The sequence below is a fragment of the Canis lupus genome, chromosome 4 (assembly GCF_048164855.1).
Source record: "Canis lupus baileyi chromosome 4, mCanLup2.hap1, whole genome shotgun sequence".
Classification (NCBI taxonomy): Eukaryota; Metazoa; Chordata; class Mammalia; order Carnivora; family Canidae; genus Canis; species Canis lupus.
This window is the reverse complement of record NC_132841.1, coordinates 16794576-16815710: the sequence shown is the minus strand read 5'-3', so window position 1 is coordinate 16815710 and position 21135 is coordinate 16794576.

Genomic DNA, 21135 nt, shown 5'->3' with positions numbered 1-21135 from the left:
CATCAGAGGACAGGTAGATCTTAAATCTTAAAATATGGAAGAACTCATTTTATGAAAAATATATGAATACTGTGAAGTAGAGGTAAAATGGGTTTCATTTTCAATAACAACATACTATGACCCTAATGTTCCCATTTCTACTTCATTTTCCGGGAACACACAACAAATGGCACTTAAAAACGCATTTAACTCCTCTCCAGAGAGTATTAAACTTTTAAAGCATTAGAGAGTGCCTGCCAATGAAAAGGAACTCATCTACAACTTGAAGATTAGTAGTTGCCTTCCCACTGAATTCTAAGAAGCAAATTTTCACTTCTCCTCACTCATACTGCATTCAGTATACCTGTGAATTAATTCACCACAATATTTCACATTTAAATTTCTTGATGGTATGACATTTCTTCCTTCTGTAGTCAGTGATGAGAGGGCTACAGTAAAAAGATCCCTTATTCAGCCCATGCTGTGATCTGGCACAAAGGTCATTGAAACATCACTCATTGAATTTATAAGTAGCAGTAATCTATAAATTAAATAAATAATAAATAAATAAATAAATAAATAAATAAATAAATAAATAAAAGCGTTCTACAGTACTAGCTTCTCAAAATATTAATCAAATTGGGGATGAGTGGGTAGCCCCGATGGCGCAGCGGTTTAGCTCCACCTGCAGCCCAGGGTGTGATCCTGGAGACCAGGGATGGAGTCCCATGTAGGGCTCTCTGCATGGAGCCTGCTTCTCCCTCTGCCTCTCTCTCTCTTTCTCTCTCTCTCTCTCATGAATAAATAAATAAGATCTTTTTTAAAAAATGGGGATGTGCCCCATGTTCCTTTCAAGGATTTCTCAAATTTTCACTCAAGATTATCAGAGTGACTTGTAAATCTAATGAATGTTAGAGTCTACCCTCTGGAAACATATTTAGAATGTGTAAAAGAGTAAACAAACAAAAACTTGTAAACAAAGGGTGCTGGGCTGCAAAAAGCTAACAGGCTCTGACTTCCTCTGTGACTGAGGATGTTTGTAAAATAGAGGTATCCTAACTCAACTGGTCCCTTATTGACAGGGAAGTATGCCAAATAAATCAGAATTTCTCTGGGTAGAGTCTGTGTCTTTTCTATTTTAAAAGCTCCCCAGGAGATTCTAATATCCAAGTGTCTTGACAAGTTATCCATAAGTCATGTTGCTAAAGGAACCCATTTACTGGAGTTTGCAACAAACTGGGCTCTGTCTTGGTAAATGTATATGCATTATAATATTTATCCTTAAACAAGTCTACAACTTATCTCATTTTCCTAATTTTATAGGCAAGGAATTCAGGACTCTGAAGGATTAAGTAACTTGCCCAAAATGACAAATAGTAAAATGCTACATTAAAATTCAAATCTAGAGCACCTGGGTGGCATCTGCCTTAGGCTCAGGAAATGATCTCAAGGTCCTGGGATCAGATCCTGAATCAGGCTCCCTCCTCAGCTGGGAGTCTGCTTCTCCCTCTTGCCTGCCCCTGCTCATGCTCTCTTGTGGTATCTCTCTATCTCTCTCACAAATAAATAAATAAAATCTTTTAAAAAATAAAAAACAAAATTCAAATCTAAGATTTCTTGATTCCAAATGGTTTTGGAATTGACACAGGTTTTTAACTCTTTGAAAATGTCTCTCAACTTTTCATCATTTCTCATATATAGCTAAATTTTTATTGTAAAATGACTGACTTATTTCACTTAGCACAATACACTCTAGTGCCATTCATGTTGTTGCAAATGGCAAGATTTTGTTCTTTTTAATGGCTGAGTAATATTCCATTTTATGTGTGCATCTAACATCTTCTTTATCTACTCATCCATCAAAAAACATCTGGGCTCTTTCCATATTTTGGCTATTGTGTATATTGCTCTATAAACATTAGGGTGCAGTTGTCCCTTCAAATCACTGTTTTTTGCAAAGTAAAGTCAGTCAGAGAAAGACAAATACCCTATGATTTCACTCGTGTGGAATTTAAGAAACAAAACTGATGAACACAGAGGAAGGGAAGGAAAAATAAAATAAGATGAAAACAGAGAGAAAGGCAAACCTTAAGAGACTTAACTACAGGGAACAAACTGAGGGTTGCTGGAGGGGAGGGGGTTGGGGGGATGGGGCATTTGGGTGGTGAGCATTAAGGAGGTCACTTGATGTATGGAGCTTTGGGTGTTATATGCAACTGGTGAATCACTAAATTCTACTCTTAAAACTAATAATACAGTATATGTTAAGTAACTTGAATTTATTAAAATAAATACATAATTTTTTTAATGTAAAATGTGTTACCTAATTATATTGTCAATTTTGTTAAACTGGGAACTATGTTTCCCAGAAAACTTTTCCATATTGGTAGATTCTTTTGACTTTTCTAGGATCTTGGTTAGAAGTATCCAAAAGAATCTGATGAGATTTGGAGGAGGGGTAATAGAATGTGCCAAATAGCATAAAATTACTCTTCTATTTTCATCAGTAATTGCAAGAGTTTGCCCGTGGGTTCCAGCTTTCCTTGATATCCTCCTCACTGCACCCAGCTCTCCTGCCTCCACTGCAGGCTCCACCAACCAAGATGTGGGCCATCTGACCCACAAAGGCAAGAACCTCCAGAGACTTTCCAGTTCTTCATCCCCTTCTTACTTCTGCTGTTGGACAAGCTTGGCTTTTCAGATTGAGTGGTTAATGAATAGCATTGAATAAAATTCCAGTTGTTCCATATCCTTGTCAATACTTGGGCTGTTATTCCTTTTAAATTTTAGCTATATTAATAGATAGATAAAAGTACATAATTGTTTTAATTTGCATGCCATGATAACAACTATAGTTGAGCAATTTTTTTCCTATATTTATTGGCCATTTGGGTATCCTTGTCTATAAAATGTTTACCCGAATACCTTGCCCATTATTCTGTTGGATTTTCTGTTTTTTTCATGTTGACTTGTATATCTTTTTATAACATGAATATGTGCACTTACAGTGCTCATGAATATGAGCTGTAAATATCTCCTCTACCTATATAAGTTAGTTTTATAGTCAACTTTATCAATCTTTTCCAATATGGTAAAATAAAGCTTTGCTTTTCTCATCCCAAGTCATGATTGTATTGCATTCTTAAGGTTTTTTTCTTTTTTCTTTTATTTTGCATTTAGATCTACAATCTCCTGAAATTGGTTTTTGTGTATGTTGTGAAGTAGAGGTTAAACTACATGCTTTTTCTTATATGCTACCCTATTGCTTAAACACCAGTTATTGAAAAGCCCCAGAGATCTGCAGTGCCCACTTTTTTCATAAAACAAGTTTCAACATTTGTTTGAGGCTCTTCCTGAGATCTTATTTCTGTCCTATGGATCTAGTACACTAGTCTATCCTTGTAACAATACCATAGTTTCTTAATTACTATGGACTTAATTCTTATTACCAGGTAGAGAAAGTCCAACTAGTCTTAGCTAGTTTTGGCTTTTTTCCATTTTCATAGAGTCAACTTGTCAAGTTACATACATACATGCATATTTTAAGAAAATACTCTTATGATTTGATTGAAGTTGCATTTAAACTATCAGTTTGGGAAATATTGACAAGTTGTCAGTACTGTATCTTCTAATGCAGGAACTTTGTTCATTACTCCATTTACTCAAGATTAAAAAAAATCTTCTCAATAATGTTTTATATTCTCTTATAAGGATCTGATATAGTTTTTTTTTATTTATTCCTCAGGATTTGATGATTTTTTAATACTACAGTAGGCAATATCTTTTTAAAATTACATTATCTGGATGTTATTATTGGCATATATAAATACATTTGGTTTTTACATATTGATCCTGTATCCAGAAAACTTGCTAAAGCTACTCATTATATCAAATCATTGATTGGTAGATTCTTTTGACTTTTCTAGGAATAAAATTCATCATCTAAGAATGATATTTTATCTCTTGCTTTCTAATCCTTATACTTTTCTCTAATTTTTTTTTCCTTGCTTACATTCTGTCTAGGTCTTCAAGAACAATGTTAAATGAAAATGGTTGTAGCTATCATATTTATTTTACACAAACTTTAAAAAGAAGCTTCATCATTTTGCCAAAAAGCAAGATGTTTTCTATAGGTTTCTTTTAAAGATTTTTTTTTAGCAGGGAGAAGAAATTAGGAAATGGCCCTTTTTTTCTAGAAATCTAAGATGTCATATACAAATAAACATTTATATGTAAATCTACTTAAATATATTTTAAATTTTAAAGTAGTCTTCCTACAACTATTAAAATAATCAAGTTACTTTTTCCCTTTAATCTACAAATAAATTACATTGATTGATTTATAAATCTTAAATAACCTTCCTTTCCTGGAATAAATCCAACATGAGTGTGTTACAGAACACTTTTAAGATACTGTTGGACTACTTTGGGAATATTTCTTTTACTATTTGTACATATAAGATGAGTGAAAATGACCTATAATTTTCTTTCTCATTGTTTCAGATGTCAATCTAATTGTTGCTTCTGCAAAGTCAATGTGCTGATCTTTCTTTGACTGCTTTTAACATTTTTCTCTTTATTTTTCTAAGGTTTATTGACTAACGTTGAATGTGATTTGGCTCAGAATCTTTTTTGTTAATCATCTTTATGATTTGGTAAGACTTCTTGAAAATCTGAGAAATATGCAGTTATTATGTCTTCAAATATATCTTGTGTCCCATTCCATCTTTTATTCTGGGACTCCAAGTGACATTTATAGCCTTTTTGGTTTACCCTTTATGATTATTACATTTATACTGAATCTTTTCCATCTTCTCTCTTTTTGATTCTGTTTGCATTGTTTCCATATTTTAAAATTATTTGCCAAATCTCTCAATCTCATCTTAACTTTTTGAGTACAATATAAAGTCATTTCTTATTTTGCATTGAATAACTCCAACATAGAGAGCCCCTGCTTGTTATATATATATATATATATATATATATATATTTTTTTTTTTTTTTTTTTTTTTGCTGATCATGTTATTAAAAATATTTTTGGAAAACTGCAAAAAACAAATAGGCTGCTATAGTATCTCCAACAAGGTTTCATTTTGCTTCTTCCAGGGAGTTAGGGACAGGATCACTCAGGGATCAGTTTCAGGAATTGGGATGACATCAAGCTGTGGCCTACTGTCTCTTGTAGGGCCATGTTAAGTATCAGTACTTAGCTCTGGGACACAGCACCCCATTGCAAGGCCTGAGACTCAACTCCATGTTCCTCAGTATGGAAAGGATTTTCAGTGTTTTTCAGCATCTCAGCCTTTCTGTTGCTCACTTAAGGATCAACAAACAACCCTCTTCCTTAAGTAAAAGTGGCCCTGAAGTGAGGGCTAACCTTCTCAGGCCTGATCACATCCTGGCCTGATCATTCCTTACTGGGCCTTGAAGCAGGCATTTTCATAGTATTTCCAGAGATTGTATCTGTGCTTGCTGGATAATTGGTATAAATTATTTAGTTTATCATAATGGGAACACAAATGTTTGCTGACCCTTCATTCTTTGTGATGTTTAGGCAAATTGCTTATCCCCCTAAGTCTCCATATGGACATGAGAATCTTCTGTGGAAAGTGTGATTACTTTCCAGATGAGACAGGATGATTATTGTTTGTGAATATCTTTTTATGTGTAAAACATAAAATAGGAAGTTATTTATGTTTATTTATATTAATGAGAAAAATCACATGTATTCTGATAGGACACACATCTATGAACCAACTAAAATAATGGGAGATAAAAGCATGGATTTAATATATTATACATAAGGAGCTGACTGGAAGAGTATGACTGCTACTCCTTGTAAAGGGTTCACCATAACCATTCCAAACTAAGATAAAATCTTCATGCAGAACACTCACAAGAAAACAGCTTACAGCACTGTCCACTTCAGAATGCCATGAAGAGTTTCTCTTGCCTTCCATTCACCTGAGTTACTACTGAGCAACTGAAAACTGTGCAATTTCACTGAGTCTCTTCCTGTGGCAACATAAGGAAGGCAGAAGCCAGCTCTTCCCTCTGCCTATTCAATCTCCTTTCCATTCTGAAGTAAATAGTTATGGAACATCGGAAAAACAATAAAAATTCAATTAAGAAGCCCTTGAGACTCTGGCTTTATTTTCCATTTTTAGGCAAGCCTAATAGTTTAGAAAAGAGAAAAGCTAAAAAAGAAAAAAAAAAGACAGTAAATTACATTTTGAAATTCAAAGCCACACTGCTTAGCTTCTTCAAATGTAAAATGAGGATTACTCATATCTACCTTGTAGGTTTGTAGGGACCATTAAGTGAGGTGATTCATTAAAGCACTTCCATAATTCTTGGCTCTTTGGTCTAAAGAAAAGTTAAGCTACTATTGTGATTATAATGTGTATTACAATATGTAGATTCTAAAAGTGTACCTATATAAGAATTATTAGTTGTCAAAATAATTAACTAATAACCTTACCTAATGTTGACAAAGCTCTACTTTTTGCACAATCTGATATGCTCCTTGAACAAACCCTGAGGGAAGTAGCTGAGACTCATTGCAAAAAAAACTTTGCTGGAAGTCAGAAGTTCTGGATATAAGTCCCAGCTATGACATTTGTCAGCCATTGAAGTCTGCAAAAAATCATCTATTCTCTGCCTCAGTTTTTTATGTGCAGACTGAGGATAATAGTTTCCTCACAGATTTGTCAGGAGTAATTAGATAGCACATGTAAAACTGCCTACCTCTGTGGGCAACTAGGTACTTCAGAATGGTTGTTGTATTACTAGCCCCATTTCAGAAATAAGGAAACAGATTCAGAGTTAAATGGGTCATTGTTACCACATGAAAAGGAAATGACAGCACTGAAAATAAGATGCAGTTTATATGAACATCTATCCCAGCACTCTTCCAAAGGATCCTACTACTTTTTTTGCACTTGAGAACAGCAATGTGTAGTAGAAAATATATGCTGAATTTTATTCAACTCATCCTATGTGATTCAGCAATCATTTTGTGCTTCAAAGACCCAACTGGAATACCAACTACTCATGCAAAAGAATATAAATATGAAATCATAATGTTATGCTAAAGATTTCTAGTTGTTTTTCAGAATTCATCTTATTCCTTCTATATCTGCAGAAACAGGCCAAAGGCCATTCTGGGAGCACGTGAACAAACTAAGATATTAAGCTGAATGTGTCCTAGAGTCTAAAAAACACTGAAAGCCACTGAGTCTAAAGAAAATCCCATTATCAGCTTGTTTGCTTTCCTTTTGTTTCTTCCTCATAAAAGTCATGCACAATACGAAAATAAAAGTTATGAAAAATTACCAGTTAAGCAGGAACTGGGCTTCACAGATTTCAGAACTACTCAGAGTGCTGGACAGCTTAACAAAAGATTATTCAAAGAAGAAACTTACCGGCTAATTGAAAAGATGGCAAAAAAAAAATTCTATTTGATATAGTCTTAGCTGTGAAATTACAACAATCTGTGGTGCTTCAAAATAAAACCAGAAATAAGGTTTCCTGATCAAGCAATTAAATTGTAACCGGCACAGTGATGATCAGACATTTATAATTTTCCATTTGCGGAGAAGACCATCTGGTTAACTTGGAGCGGGTGAATGCAGCTAATATCTTTTCAGAATGAGACTGGACTATGTGAATGAACCACCCTTCATGCCTGGCTGCTTAGGATCCTCACTTTCTTGACCTTTCACCTCCCCTCAAGGCCGGAGAGCCAGAGAACCCCATGATTTCATTATAGTAAATTAGATGTCACAAGCTGTTGTGATCTGTCAGCCAAGTTTAACGGCAACATTGCAAGTCTTCTTGCTACTCTCTAAGAAATCAATAATGCCTCCCTCTGCAGCAGGAACCTGAGCTCAGATCACTTTGTCACATTTCAAAGCAAATGACACAGCATGTGGAAATGGGTAATAGACAAAAAACAAAGAAGTACAGAACTATTGAAAATGCTCAATTCAAGGAGGAGAAATTAAGACCTTGCAGAGTTTCTAATTATATTCTCTCCTTCTGTCTTTCAGATGGGCATTCAGAGTCTTTTATGTTTTTAAAAATCAGAAGATTGCACCTTCAGGATTTCAAATTAGCAAATTTCTAATAAATGGTGATTCATTTTAAAGCAGCAGAGTCTGCATCTGAAGAGGTAAATAAATAATCCAAATGGCCTAGTGGACTAGGGCAGGGTTTCAGATGATAAGGAAGCCATTCTCTAGTGTCCTATAAATTACAATGATTACATGATGATTGTTGCTATTATAATCATTAGTCTTATTATAATTTCCAACTTACAAATGAGATTGGTACAAGCAAAACAAAGTCTCCTATATGAGTTTATAGAGGTGGAAGGATTTTTTTTTTAAGTTTTTATTTTAATTCCAGTTACTTAGCAAACTATATGGTATTAGTTTCAGATGTACAATATATTGATTCAGCACTTCCATGCATCATTCTGCGCTCATCACAAGTGTCCTTCTTAGTCCCTATGACCTGTTTCACCCAACCCCCTACCCCCCACCCTCTGACAATGGTAACTATCAGTTTGTTCTCTGTAATTAAGAGTCTGTCTCTTGATTTGACTCTCTCTTATTTTTTTCCCTTTTCTTGTTTTGTTTCTGAAATTCCATGTATGAGTGAAATCATATGGTATTTGTCTTTCTCTGACTGACTTATTTGCTTAGCATTAAACTCTCTAGCTCTATCCATGTCATTGCAAATGGCAAGATTTCGTTCTTTTTTATGGTTAAATAATATTCTATTATATATAAGCCATACATGTATCCCTTTTAGTGTTTTCATATATGGGGGTAAATATCCAGTAATGTAATTGCTAAGACATAGGTGCTTCTATTTTTAACTTTTTGAAGAACTTCCATACTGTTTTCTACAGTGGCTGCACCAGTTTGCATGTCCACCAACAGTACACAAGTGGTCCTTTTTCTCCACTTCCTCATTTAGCCATTCTGACAGGTGTGAACTGATTTCTCAATGTAGTTTTGATTTCCATTTTCCTGGTGATAAGTGATGAGCATCCTTTCATGTGTCTGTTGGCCATCTGGATGTCTTCTTCTTTGGAGAAATGTCTGTGAGATGGGAAGATTTGATTCATCTCCATGCTCCACCTTACACTTGCAAGAATTTCTTATATGGAGGTGGAGAGAAATAGTTCAAATCATGGGTCAGCAAATGACAGACCACAGATTAAATGTGTTTCACTGCCTTTTTTTGTAAATAAAGTTTTATTGAAACAGGCACATTCATTCATTTACATATTGCTGATAGCTATTTCTGGCTACATCTGCAAAACTAAGTGTTTCAAAGATCATATGAACCCCTCAACCAAAGTACACTATCTAGCCTTTTACAAAGAAAAAAAGTTTGCTGCCTCACAGTCTAAGTGATGCTGAGTATATCTATCATTTTGTGCAAATGAACATAGCAAAACCTTGGGATGCCTGGTGATTCAGTCAGTTAAGTATCTAATTCTTGATTTCAGTTCAGGTCATGGTGTCAGGGTTGTGGGATCAAGCCCTACATTGGGCTCTGTGGTCAGCACGGAGGCTGCTTGAGAGTCTCTCTCCTTCTCCCTCTGACCCTCCCCACTGCTCTAAATAAATAAATAAAATCTTTATAAAAAAACAAAAATAGCAAAATCCAAATTCAAGTGGCCAAGTTCTACCTTAGGGCAGATTTTGCAAGAAAAGTAGTTGTTTGAGGGTAGATTAGAAGGGCATGGCCTAGGGTGTCATTATTATTATTATTATTTTTTAGAAATTCTATAATTTCAGCTTGTATTTTTCTTTCAACTAATGATTCTGTAACGGAAATTTTCAATTAGAAGAGCTTTTGAAATTTCGTTTTGTTAGTAATTTCTGATTTTATCACATTGTTATCTAAGAGTACTGTTTATAATGCTTTCACCTTATGGAACTTCCTGATAATATCTCTATGACTTAATCTATGATTAATTTTTGTCATAAATATTTTAAGACATAAAACATTTGTATTTTAGTCTTCCACCCTCATTCCCATATTTCCTTTAGTCTTAGATCTTTGTATGCATATTTTAAAATGCTCAGCAGTGGAACTGTTCATGTTTTTGCAGTCCCTTCTTGGCTGGATATATCTCATCTCTAATATCATCTGTAATAGATTCCTCAAGAAGGACTCATGGGTACAAAATTTGTATGTAAAAATTGTTTTTCTTTTCTTTTTCTTTTAAAAAGATTTTATTTATTCATTAATGAGAGACACACAAAGACAGGCAGAGACACAGGCAGAGGGAGAAGTGGGCTCCCTGTAAGAAGCCTCATGTGGTACTTGATCCTAGGACTCTGGGATCATGCCATGAGCCAAAGGCAGATGCTCAACGACTGAGCCACCCAGGTGCCCCTAAAATTGATTTTCTATAACCATGATACTTGAAGGAACATTGACTGGATATAAAATCCTGGGTTTGTACTTTTCATTTTATCCACCTGTAACTTCATTTTTTTAACTTATAATCATATTGAAGCATGAGCTTTCTTGGTATTTAAGTTGTGCTGAGCACTTGGTTTTATGTAATTTTATTTTTTCCATTCTTATTGTTCTCTATTGTTTTGGGAGGCAATACTAGATGATGTGGACATAGGCAGCAGTCATTGTCTTTATATATCACAACTCCTTTCTTGTAATATTTTATGTCATCCATTATACCACTCATCTTGCTCCAGTAGCCTTAGAGCTTTGCCCAAATTCTTTTACATTATAAGACAAATGACCTAGGAACAATTTACACTTTGTTCTTACCTTCCCACTGCTGAACATGCTGGGGCTTTCGGAATTTGCCTGTTCATGTTATTTTAATCCACCTCAAGATAGTGATCATTAAAACACCTGGTGCAAAAAAATGAGAGCAATGTGTTTAATTGGACATGTCATAAGCACTTACACAGAAAATGCCAAATTGTTCAGTGTCTAGTTCTAGCCAGACAGAAATACTTTTATTATATTATGTGAAAGTAGTTTGCATTATAGATAGTTGATTATAATATGCTTTAGGTTTCCTATAACGTTTGTTCTATTGAAAGAAAATACTTGTTTTCTAACCATAAGCACATATTATATCTATGATTTAAGTTAGCCTACTCTACAGAACATCCAAAATCCTGAAAGGTGCATTTCTGGCCAACAAATCCCTTTTTCCACTGCCTGTGTATACAGAGCCCTCAGCAAGTATCTGTGGTTGATATACATTTTGCAAATATATAGCCTCTTAAAGTAAGGTAATGTATAAGAAAAATATTAAAATGAGATTCATAACATTTATAAGTTTTAGTAAACACAATGCATTCTCTAAAATTCATGAAGAAAACTGTGTAATGTGTTGTGTACTACGTTTGGAAAGTTTGCTTCCAAAGTTTTCTTCACTGAATAATGAACAAATGTTCAATACCTAAGCAGTGTTTATCAAGTGTTCTGTAAAATAAATAAATAAACAAATAAATAAGTAAAATAAATGCACGTTAAAAAGGGCTTTCAAAGAAAGGAATTTACTATTGCAATAAGTGTGAATACGAAGAATAATAATCAAATAGTTGATTACCAGCATTATAGAAACATTTAATTTACTGATATGCATTTTGAAAGCTGGTTTTATTTTATTATCAAGACTTGTTTGTTTGTTTGTTTGTTTGTTTGTGAGAAAGCTCAAGCCAGGGGGAGGAGCAGAGGGAAATGGACTAGCAGACTCCATGCTGAGTGAAGAGCCCTACATGGGACTCAATCCCAGACTCCAAGTTCATGACCTGAGCCAAAATCAAGAGTCAGATGCTCAACTGACTGAGCCACCCAGGCACCCTGAAAGCTGGTTTTAATTAGAAAACCTTGAGTGTTCATATTCTGGGAAACTTTTTTATCACTAGTAGCTACCCAAAACCTATACAGCATTCTTCACACATCCTCTTTTTAAAAAACAGTGAAAATAATCAAATACACACACACAAAAATCTCAGAAATAATTAGATTCATGCAAATATCTGAAATGCTTTCTAATTTGAGTATCTGCAAATGTGCATTAAAAGTGTCATAAAATAATGATCTCTTGGGATTTATAGGTTACATTGTGGCATTCACATTCTTATACTGGCCCTCATTAGAGGAAACCAGGATGTGCAAAGAAAACTATTCTTAGCCTGGTTTCCCAGGGAACCAAGGTACATGAATTTTCTATGTGTCTGTCTCTATCAAAACCATTTGATCTAGCATATAGCAAAGCAAGTTAAGATTGGAAAGAGAAAATCCAAACTAAGCAAATTTTCACTAAGTTAAAACATCCAATAGCTATTAAGCGATATCAGTGACTAGCACTCTAATTCATGGCTTAAAATGATTCATTGGTTATCAAGTCTTTGGCAAGGATTATTCTATATAGCTATGCTGGGGTGTACTGCACACTTCCAGGTGAAGTACTCACATAGATTATAGGTACATGGTGCCCAGGGAATTATGCAATGCACAACCTACTCAACTCCATATACAGCAGGCCTAAAATCTAATAATATACTCCAGTAAAACTAAACTATGCAAAGAAAATTGCCATAACATCAGTAAGGTCAGTCCATCCAGAAACTAAGAGGAAAAACTGAAAAATGAATTCAGTTAATTTCAGACATATCTAAATAAGAAACCAAATGTTCAAAACTGAAAATACAGATTTTGAAAATAGTTACACATGCAACACAATTATCATATGCTCTCATAAACTGGTTTGGGATATTCTTTAAGGAAACTAATTAACAAATTACTTTAAATATTCATTGCAATAGGTTTTCAAAATATGCATTTGATGAGAATCAATTGAATTTTTACATGTATACCAGTTCTATCTGTAATATGCACAATCAGCTGTATGTATGTACAATCAGAAATAATTTGTTTCAAGTAGCAGTCCACCTCTCTATACAGAAATCTAAGAATACTAGAGGGTCTCATTGTAATAGTAAAATAATAACAACTAATCCCATAAATATCTAGCTAATTAAATATTCACCACAGAAAATTAATGTGGCCTAAAAAGTGGAAGGGGTTTTATTTTTTGTTGTTGCTGTTATTGTTGCTATTGTCAAATATATGGAAGTTATCTAACATTAATAGACAGTAAATACATATCTCGATCAACAGTAGGATACTGAGACTTGTTACAGAATAAGATTGACTAAATGAGGAAAGGGATACTACTTGAGATAAGAAGTGATGTAATGGAAACAGAGGTGGCCAAGAGGGAAATACTTTAGTAATCACAAGATGGAAATTTTTTCATGAAAAGATGGGAATAGATAAAAATTCAACATTATCTCAAGATAAACTATTCAGGTGGGAAAGGGAATAAACCTGATGTGACATAATTAATGTATATTTTAGATATACATTCTAGGTTATTGAAGGGAATGAACATGTGAAATTACAAGATAGGTGAAGGTAACTACCTGATTTTGAACCTACAGGATCAAAAAAATGAATGAAGTTTTAGGTAATTGATGGAAAATATAATACATAGGCTTGATATTACCGATTAAAAGTTGAAAAGGAAGTCAGGCTATTGTCATTGTATTCTAAGTAGAGTTGTTTTGTGACTAATGAGATGCCATCAAGGATTTGTGTAAATACAATTCAAGAGACCATTTCTTTAGTTATCTTATGTAAAATGAATAAGTAGAAAGTGACTGGAGCATGTAATAAAAACCCACTGCAAAACTGCAAACTCTTTCCGGAAGTCACTGAAATAAAAACAAGAGCAAAGAATGAGAACACATGGGAGCCATCAGCTACTCAAAAAGGTGTAACTAAGGGATCAATACTGGGGCTTATCAAAGAACTATGATGGCTTAATCAGTGAAAAACTACAGATTTTTGTGCCCAACCTCTCTCGGAAGAAATTCTTAAAGTGAAGTCTTTAGCTGTTATATAAAATGAATCTTATTAAGAGAGGTGACCCTGCAGACATCAAATTCCTACTAATGTATGTGAATGCCCCTGAGGAAATCTTAAAGATGCTTTGATATCTCAGGAAAACAACAGCATAAAACCTAGATCACACTTTACCTCCAAAGAAACAGAAACATATTCCCTCTACTTCAATATAAAGGAGTCACTGAAAGTCCCCAGACATGGTCTTCCAAGGACTTCAGTAACTTTGGTCCTATAAGGCAGAGATTGAGGACTAGACACAGTATTATAATCTAGTTCAAAAGCTACTCATCAACAAATGGATTCATGATAAATGACTCAATATAGTTTTAAATAACACATTTATTTTAATCATGAATGTCACCGGAATGCCTGGTTCTGACTTATATAAACAAAATAAGTCTGTGCTGGTAAAAAATAATTAGGTTATATTTCTCTGCTCTCCTCTTTCCAAATCTGTTCTTATCAGAGAAGCACTCAAATGAAAATCTCAAAGCTGCTTTATAATGTATTTTATTGTTGTATTTTTTTTTTTTTTTGCTTAGCAAAGTAACAAGATACTTCATTTTATATTTCTTCAAAGTGTGCATATTATATTAATTAGGATTCTAGTTGAAAATAACAGAACCGATTCCCACTGGTTTAAAGAAAGAGAACAGGAGGACAAAAAGAAAATGAGTAGGATGAAAAGTGTGGATGTACATTTATTATAAAGCAATTATCAATTTTACAGAAACATTTGGATTCTTAATTAACCCAAGGCCTAGACTCTATATGAGCTATAGAAAGGAAATGAACCAAGAAATAAACACAACAAGAATCCAGGTGATATTTTCTATCTCTCATGTCTTGGCCCCCCTGTGGATCTTCCTTCTTTGCGATGATAAATAGCTTCATCACTGCTCCTGAGCCCTTACATCTTCTGTACTCAATTCAGAATCCTAAGAATGAATATTTGATTGGCCTAAGTTTGATCAGGTGGTTACTCTTCATAACTAAACTAAAGTCAGAGAAAACAAGGCTACCTGGACCCTACATCTGTGAAAAGTATAGGCAGTGATCAAGAAAGGCAAACTGAGCAGAAAACTCAGTGATTTCTATCACAATATTACAGTTTGTTTGATATATTTCTTGATGTGTATTTTTAATAAACTAGTAACTGGACAAATCTATCAGATAGTGTAGGAACTGCCTGTCAGGTTTAGTTCTCAAGAATGACTATACTTCCCAAGAATGACTATACTTCCATACAGAGAAAATAATCTCATCCCCAAAAAAGATAAGCTGGAGTCCAACTGATTAAAACGAAATAAGGTATAGTTTTAAAATTTTATAATTATTTCTGTAAATACATTTTTTTCAACTATACTAACAAGAATACTAATCAAAGTGCTAATATTTAAGGTCATTGGCCTTTTATTCCTAACATAAAGAATGTGTTTATAAAGTTGTAGTTTTAATATATCCTTTAAAAAATAACAGACTATTGGGCTGCTTGGGTGGTTCAGTCAGTTAAGCATCTGACTCTTGACTTGGCTCAGGTCATGATCTCAGGGTTGTGAGACTGAACCCTGCATTGGACTTCATGCCCAGCATGAATATTTGTAAGGCCTGCTAAAAGTGTAGTGAAGAGAACAGAAACAATACTGTGATTCTCAGACCACAATACAGACTCTATTACTTAAAGTCCTTCATTGTTAGCCTTATTGAACTGCTGAGAGTCAAAGATTGAGCTTATCCCCCAGGAAGACTTATTAAGAAAGTGTCAAAAAAGATTTAGTGATAGAGTGTCCAAGATCATACACTTAATTCTGATATTTAGACAGCTCTTACCTTTTATATAGAATTATTCAGGAAAAAAATTGTTTCCCGCATTCAATAATTTGAAAAAAACTAAGGAAAATGCACATTAAAGGTATGCATCACAAAAGGAAACAGGGAATAGAGCAGAGTATTTGAACAAATTTTCTGTACTTAAAAAAAATTCACATCATTGTTTATAAAAGGTCAAGAGATCCAGTGATAAAAGAGAAGGTTAGACAAAAGTAGCAGATAAAATGTATGTCTTAAATAATTGAAAGTATGAAAATCATATTAGAAATAGTATTAACAGGGCAGCCCAGATGGCTCAGCAGTTTAGTGCTGCCTTCAGCCTAGGGCCTGATCCTGGAGACTCAGGATTGAGTCCCACATCAGGCGCCCTTCATGGAGCCTGCTTCTCCCTCTGCCTGTGTCTCTGCCTCTCTCTCCCTCTCTCTCTCTCTCTCTCTCTCTAAAAAATAATAATAATATGTTTAATAATAATAAGGATATGTTTGGACTACTATACCAATAAATGGTTTTATTGCAATATAGTTTTAGATTCACTGATTTTGTTTTATGGAGTGCCTAAATTGCTTTTAACTTGATCATGTAAATTTTTCATTTGAGATAATAAATTTTTCATATCTAAAAATTCCATTTGGTTCTTTTTACCTCCTTAATTTTTCTTCTCATTATATTAATGTTGTCCTTTTTATCCTTAAGCATATTTATGATATGTATAACAGGCACTTTACATTCTTCATATGCTAATTCTATTATCTCTATCTTTCTGGGACTGTTTTTGTTGACTTATTTTACTTCCTTTGGGCTTACATGTTCCTCTCTCTTGTGTCTATTTTAAATGGATGCTGGATATTTTGAATTTTACCGTATTGAGTTTAAAATAAGACAATAGAACTCAAAGCCCATTAGATGACTTTTTATGATAGAGTTAACTTACTTGAGGGTAAACTTAATCCTTTTAAAGTCTTGTTTATTTATCTTCATTAAGGCATGTTTGAGGTAACCTTCACTCTGATTTAGCCCTACTACTTATGTATAATCCTCATTTAGGTCTACTGCATGCACCAAATGTTCAAAAATGATTCTCTACTCTTGGGGCATCTGGGTGGCTAAGTTGGTTAAGTGTCCAATGCTTGATCTCAGCTCAGGGCTTGATCTCAGGGTTGTGAGTTCAGATTCCATGTTGGGCTCCACACTGGGCATAAATCCTACTCTAAAAAATTAATTAATTAATTAATTGATTGATTGATTAATTAATTAAAATAAAAATGATTCTCCATTCTGGCTGGTTTAAACTTGAAAACCCTTCTGCCCTGTGAGGGCTCTGGTAATTGTTATACTTTCACTTTCCTGTTGTTCTTGGCCCATCTTCTTAAAGTTTTACCTTTGCATCTCTGGCTTTAAATACAGTAATAAAATATGAAAACTGCACATGCAGATTTCTGGAACATTTCTATTTGTAGTTTCCCCTTCTCTGTTATTCTTCCCTACCTATGACTTACAGCTTCCTTAACCTCCTCAAACTTTAGCTTTCATCTCTTTAATTCAATAAGAAACTAAAAACTTCATGCTTTTCTTTTGATTCTCTTCATTTCATTATTGTTTGGAGAGTGCCTCTAGGCTGAAATACAGGGTTCTTTTAATGCTCATCTTGTGTTCGCTGTATAGGGATTGCAGTCCTATGCTACCTAATATTCAATGTCTGAAAACATGTTTTTTTCATATATTTTGCCTAATTTTCTAGTTGTTTACAATGAGAAACAAGTCCCAGTTACTCCATCATAGCTGTACCTCATTTCTATTTTGAACTGTCATTTGGGGTAGTGTGAAGAATGAACTGGAGCATACAGAAGCCAGTGGTGGGGATAACAAGATAGAAAAAGCAGTGATTGTGTCTATAAGAAGAAAAAAGAAAAAAAGCATTTGAGTCAGCAGCATCACTGGGAGTAGAGAGAATGGAGAGTGTCAAAACAAATTCAAATAGAAATATGTATTTAATAGCAAGAGTGTTATCAGTTCTTTCTAAAATCTTGATCTTTGTAATCACATCATTTATTTTAATTAAATAAAATTATATATATTTTAAATGTTTGTTTTACCATCTGTTTTTATGATGTGCTTTTATTTTCTGTAACTACTCCAATCAGTGCCTTTTAAAATAATAACCTTCTCTTTTTTAAAAGATTTATTTATTTATTCATGAAAGACACACAGAGAGAGAGAGGGCCCGATACATAGGCAGAGGGAGAAGCAGGCTCCTCCCAGGGAGCCAGATGAGGGATCCCCGATCCGGGATCCTGGGATCCAGCCCTGAGCAGAAGGGAAACACTCAACCGGTGAGCCACCCAGGTGTCCCAAAATGATAACCTTCTAGAAAGCAGGTGCTATATATACACACATTTCTTATAGAATAGGGCTTCTTGTAAACATACGTTATATATCTACATAGGATGAAGGAATTTATTCCTGGATAATTAAAGTTGCTTTGGATTATCTTCATGAAGAGGAGAGTAGTGACACAGCTATTGCAAGAAAAGAGGCAGTTCAGCCAGCCTTTATGATTTTGGAAAGCCTGATATGATTTTACTGATAGACTGCTACCCTTCTAATTATCTTTTACTTAATTTATTTTCCATGAACATACATCAGATTTGATTAAATATCCTACTTTATCATGATATTAAAGTATATATGAAATCATATTTTTGAGGACACTTGTCTATGCATTTAATGAGTATGTGTGTGCATACGTAATGGAAGAAGCAATGTAGGAAAAATAACCAAATGATTACAGAAGTGTTAAAGCTATAGTCCAGTCATGTTAGAGATGCTACAAAGGCCAAAAATAAAGAGAAGTTTAACTCTGTAATAAACTGGTATTTGAATTAAGTTTCAGGAAGCCACGGGGGCGGGGGGCGGGGGAGAACACATGTGGAGGGAAGGTGCTTCCAGGCAGAGAGAAAAAGTTATATAAGGAGAAAGGATAGGCTGGCAGCATATGCTGCTTGCATACTTCGTTGGGTTCATTATCTTCTGCTGCATTGATTTCAATGTGATCTTTCAGAAAACTTCCTTACCAGTTTAAGACCAATGAGACAGATGTATTTAAAGAACACTGGAACTACATTGCAAATTGATATTTTTAAATAAAAAAAGCTTTAGCAGCCAGTGCATTAAAAATGTAGAAGAATTAAATGCATTCAATGAATAATCATCATTATCATAATTGACATGTACTAAGTACTTATTATGTGGGAGGTACTATTCTAAGGCCTTGACATGTAATTAGTTGATTTAATCCTTACAGTCTCCCAACAGAAGAAAGAAAGGAAAGAGGAAGGAAGGAAGGAAGGAAGGAAGGAAGGAAGGAAGGAAGGAAGGAAGGAAGGAAGGAAAGGAGGAAGGGAGGGAGGAAGGAAATATTTTTGAAGCTACTAATCACCATGACTGATTCTTCATTCTTGTCCACTTGGCCTGAGCTCCTCATCTAGAAACTGAATGATAACAGAGCAGAACAAAACTCCCACTCACACATATATACAGACACATACACAGGCCCATACACCTAAACACATACATATACTAGACATTCCATTATAATAAAGACTGTGTAACACACCCAGAGCCTTCAGCATTGCTGGGAGTTCTGGTGGTTCTCTTCAAGACAATGTTCACTCTGTAATTTATATTCCATGACCAAACATCAGATTTGACTCCTTATTATAAAGTCCTAGTTTTCTGTGGGTGACTGGTCTGAGAAGCTCGGATTCAAAAAATTAGTAATTATTTTTTAAAAAGTAAATGCAACAATGATATAATCAAATTTTAATTTAGAAAGTACAATAGTGATATAATCATATTTTAATTTAAAGCATAATCATATTTTGTAACCAGCATTAACTTTCCCTTTTTCTAATTAGAGCCCTCCTATTTTTGTCTGAAGAACTAATTCACTCCCAATTTCCCAGGCAGCATGGGACCTGGACCTGACCAACCAAACAAATCAACACATTCCCTTAGCTGTGGTGAGTGATTGAAGAAAAAGCACACATATAGCCAAGATAGTCAAGGCTAATTTCAGGATTTTTTCTTTAACAAGTTAGAGGGAGAGATTTTCTTTCCTGCTGGAATAATTGTAAATGAAACAAGCCAAAATTTATCAATGGCCAGCAAGTGGAAAACATCTGTAAACAACAAACCACAACAAAGAGATTGACAGAGAGTGGAAGAGAATGGGTCTGGATAACATTCTAGGTCATTGTATTCAGTCACACCTAAATCTAAAAAAATGGTACTGAGCTTTTCACTGCTAGGTCAAAAAATTATTTTGTTTAAGCTAGCAGATTTGGTTTCTTTCACCTTCAATGGAAAGACACCTAATATACAAATCCTGCACACGCCATTCTCCTCTTGGAGATTAACAGTGCATTCATTACTCTTTTTTCATTAGTCATTCAAGAAATATTTATCAAGAGTTTGCTATGTGTGTACCAGACACCATCCTAGGTTTTGAGGATCCAATTATGTGAAAGATAGACACAAGACTGCTACCAGTTTCATTCTTTTGCATATTGCGGTCCAGTTTTCCAAACACCATTTGTTGAAGAGACTTTTTTCCCCACTGTATATCCATTCCTTCTTTATTGAAGATTAATTGACCATATAATTGTGGTTTCATTTCTGGATTTTCTGTTCTATTCCATTGATCTAGGGGGTCTATTTTTATGTCAGTACTATACTGTTTTAATTACTACAATTTTGTAATATAATTTGAAATCTAGAATTATGATACCTTCAGTTTTGTTTCTTTTTCTCAAGATTGCTTTGGCTAGTTCTTTTGTGGTTCCATACAAATTTTACGATTGTTTATTCTAGTCTGTGAAAAATGCTATCTTGATAGGGATTGCATTAAATCTGCAGATTGCTTTGGTAGTATAGACATTTAACAATATTTGTTCTTCCAATCCATGAGCATGGAAAGTTTTTCCATTTCTCTGCATTATCTTGAACTACTTTCAACAGTGTTTTATAGTTTTCAGAGTACAGGTCTTTCACCTCATTGGTTAAGTTTATTCTTAGATATTTTATTGTTTTGGGTGCAATTATAAATGGGATTGTTTTCTTAAGCTCACTTTCTGCTGCTTAATTAATAGTGTATAGGAATGCAACAGATTTCTGCATATTGATTTTTGTATCCTGCAACTTCATTGAATTCATTTATTAGTTCTAGCATTTTTTGGTGGAGTGCATAGTTTTCTATGTATGGTATCATGCCATCTGTAAATACTGAGGGTCTTACTTCTTCCTTACCAATTTGGATGCTGTTATTTCTTTATGTTGTCTGATAGCTGT